This window comes from Felis catus, chromosome B1, assembly GCF_018350175.1.
Source record: "Felis catus isolate Fca126 chromosome B1, F.catus_Fca126_mat1.0, whole genome shotgun sequence".
NCBI classification, from domain to species: domain Eukaryota; kingdom Metazoa; phylum Chordata; class Mammalia; order Carnivora; family Felidae; genus Felis; species Felis catus.
Window position 1 is genome coordinate 189,783,494 of NC_058371.1, and position 4,021 is coordinate 189,787,514.

At 37.6% G+C, this 4,021-nt stretch overlaps 1 non-coding gene across 1 annotated transcript; it reads left to right on the forward strand.

Annotated features, from left to right (window-relative positions):
* Window positions 1-1,566: 1,566 nt before the first annotated feature.
* On the forward strand, window positions 1,567-1,675 carry LOC111560328. Its single transcript, XR_002742078.2, has one exon. It is a non-coding gene; the product is annotated as a U6 spliceosomal RNA (small nuclear RNA).
* Window positions 1,676-4,021: the final 2,346 nt, after the last annotated feature.

Sequence of the window (4,021 nt, forward strand, 5' to 3'; positions counted from 1 at the left end):
CCATGAACAGTTCTTTAATGAAGTCAAAGTGACTCAAGTAGGCAAAATCCTAAATTACTGTGATTGAATGCAATAAAACTACTAGGAGGAATTCAATTAATATGGCATATGTTCCCTCATTCAAAATAATCATTGAGCTTCCTCAATGTTCCAAGAACTATTCTAGACACAACAGATGCAGCAGTAAATAAAACAGAAAAAATCCTTATCCTTTGGATCTTACTTTCTAGTGATGACAGACAGACAACAAATAAATGTATATATAAAGAGGGTTGTCAGGGAAGACCTCACTGAGAAGGTTACACATGAACAGAGATTAAAAGAAGGATCAGCCATGTGGCTATATAAATACCCGAAGGATATGAAAAAAGAAAATTGCAAACATTAAAACTTTGAGGAATAGCCAGGAGGTGAGCGTAGCTGAAGCCTAGTGGAAAAATGGGAACTTAGCAGAAGAGGAGATCATGAGATGAGAGAAGTAACCAGAGTTTTCATTAAGGAGCTATTTGAAGACCAACATAAGAATATTTCCTTTTACAGTAAATGAAATGGGCACTGCAACAGATTAAGAATCATCTCCAAATCTTCGATGTGCCTTCCACGGAGGTAGGGAGGAGGTCCCTTCCTTTGAAACTGGGTGGGATTTATAACTGCTTTGACTAACAGAACACAACAAAAGTGGCTCTATGCCAGTTTCTGGGCTCAGGTCTTTACAGACTGGCAGCCTCTGCTTCCTGTTATTTGGAATACTAATTCTTGGAGGGCATCATACTCTGGGAAGCCCAACCCATGTGGAGAAACCATGACAGGCAATCTGACTGACAGCTAGCTGAGCTCCCAGTCAACTGCCAGCATCTATACTGCCAGCCAGGTGAATGAGTTACCTTGAACATCCAGCCCATCAAGCTTTCAGATGACTTCATCCCCAGTCACTATCTGTTAGCATTCAGCACTTGCATAAAAAACCCAATCAGAGCCACTCAGCTAAGACCAGTCAACACAGAGATTCAGGAGAGATAATAAAAAAAAAATTGTTAAAAACCATGATACTTTAATTTGTTATGCAGTAATAGATAGCCATAAGAGTATTTATTACAAGTTTATTATTGGAGTCATGATCTGACTTAAATTTTAAGAGGGTCACTCTTCTTGCTGTATTAAGAATATAGGGCAGATAAAAGTAAAAGTAGATGAATTAGTTAGGAGGCTGGATAAATAATCCTGACATAAGAGTAAAGCACGTAGACCAGGGAAGCTAAATATGAAAGTGAAAAGAAGGAATCATATTCTGGATATGTTTCTAAGGTAGAGATAACACATTTTGTTAATGGATTAACTGTACAGTGCAAGATAAATAGAGCAGTCAAGAATGAGTCCAAAATTTTTGTTCAGGAAACTAAACAAGCAGATTTGGCAGTGAGCAGAAGTGACAGAAATTAAGACTTTGGTTTGTGGGATGTTAAGTTTGAAATGCCAATTAGACACATATATAGACATATCAAGTGGGCAGTTCTGTGTATGAGTCTGGAGTTAGGTAAGATTGTCATTCCAGAGACAGACATTTGAGCACTCACTTCGGCAGTACATACACTAAAACTGGAACGAAATAGAGAAGATTAGTATGTCCCCTTTTTAAGGATGACAGAGACTGATATTTGATAGTCATCAGTGACTACCAAGAAAGAGTCTTAGAGATTATGCCGTGGGACACTCCTACTTTAAGCGACTGGAAGGAAGAGAATAAACCAGGAAAGAAGATTGAGGAAGAAAGGCCCATGAGATAGAAGTGACGTGATGAGAGTCAGGGCAAAGGAAGAAAGTAAATAAAGATGAAGGATGGGGTGACAGTCAAGTGATGCTGGCAGGTCAAGTCAGAGGAGGACTAAATTGATCAGAGGACTTCACAACATGAAAGTCATAGTGACCTCTACAAAGTAGCTCCAAGGAGTGGTAGAGGCAAAAACCTCTTTGGACTTGGTTCAAAGGAAAATGGAGAAGAGGAGTTAGAGACGTAAGCATAGACAGTTCTTTCAAGGAGGTTTGCTGTTATAAGGCAAAGAGAAAGAGGGAGTACAGCTGCATGAGCAGGATGAAGAGAAGTAGAGAGACTTTTGTATTGTTTTGTTTTTGTTTTCTAAGATGGGACAAGTAACAGTATCTCTGTATGCTGATAAGAATGATGCAATAGAGAGAGAAAAAAATGTTGCAGGATTGAGAGAGAAATGCCAGAGCAATGTCCTTGAGGGGAAATTTTTACCACCGGTGTTAGGAGAGATGGCAAAATATGTTGAACTGATGCCACTTTGTGAGGACATGTAATGGTGAGACTGTTGTTAATTTTCTAAGTGAAACAGCACACAAAGTCATCAGCAGAAAATAAGATTGGGAACCATTATGTGGGATGCTTGCGGAGAGAAAACAAAGTATGATATAGTTTTCTGGGAGAGAGGGGAAACCATTAGACCAGGAAAATGTGCTCTGATCACTGGGCAGTATTAGGGCCCACTTGATGTTAGTGATCATGAATTTAAAATGAGACCAGCCAGCATAACTTCTAGTCTCCAATCATATTTAGCTGTGTTGGCGAAGATGCAAGGTAAAATTTAACCAGGGCTAGCATTGTAAATTAAGTAGAATAAAGAAACAAAAAGGTTGGGGGGGGGGGTGCGAGTTGAGACTGTGTGCAGGGGAATGATTGTAATGATTGTCCATGAATCTGAAGCTGGAATTTTACTATTATTTTGCCATAACATTAAACACACACACACACACACACACACACACACACACACACACACAACTTTTCATTATGCTAATATAGAGCTGGAAATCTGAGTTCTACTAAGACTTCTCTTTGCTGGACCATCTAATTTCAACAAAAGTCTCTAATTAATTTAATCCACATTTACTGAATACCTGGTCTGTGGATGATAAAAGATGATGGGCAGAGAGCTTCTGAGAACAATTCTGTTGCAAAAGCAAGAAAGGTTGATTTTTGACACTGGTTACAAAGACATTATCTTACTCTGGGAATTCTTTAGTACTCATTAGAGAGGCATTTTCATGACTAGGATTTAGCATCCACTTAGCATTCATAGTGGGCTGAGACCTTTACGGAAAATATAAACAAAATTCTCCCTGCTTTTACGGAGCGTTACAGGCTACCGTGAGCTTTTGTCAAGTACCTAATAAAGACAAGATGAACTTGTTCTAAATTGCTGTTGTAACAACATGAGAACTGGGATTTTGTTACTGTAAAGTTTAAGAAGTACTTTGCAAATAAATTCAAATCTATCCAACAAGTTCACTTCTTCAATTAACTTGCTCCAATAAAGTTTACTTCTTCATGAAGCATATGCTTTCCTGGAATCCCCATAATGCTAATGACTCCCCCATTCATCATTCCTAATTCCTTATCAGAGGCATATTGCATTTTCTTCTTATAAATCTTTATTCTGATCAAAGAGTCAATTAAAGAGAGATTAATCTTTTTTCCAGGTAGGAAATTTTCTCATTCTTCAACTCGAATTGTAATTACACTTTTACTTTCAAATCTAGTAGTAGAGGCTAGAAAAAAAATTACATAACCTACATGATACCATTACCAACACCGCCATTTTGTACTGCCATTTGCTTTTACCTTTGTAACACTGCCTTAAATAACTCATATATTCTCCTTCTTTCTCCTTATATAATTTGAATCTCAGTGGGAGTTTTCTCAAAAGATTTATATTCCTTGAATAAATAGTGGCCGAGTGTTCTTGCTAAACTTGTAAATGTCTCTTTTCTTCTCTGAATTTGACTCTCTACTTTATATTGTATTCTTGAACTATTTTACTTGCAATCTTTCCTAAATTGCATTGTGACAGTTCAGACTTGAGTATTCTTTTGAAGACCTATTTTCTCCTGAATAGATATAAATATAACTTGAAAGCAATGTTAAAGCCTGTTTCCTCCTACAAGCTTTGAAACAAAAATCTGAAAGTGTGCCGTACAACATCTGCCTGATGGGCTTCCTCTT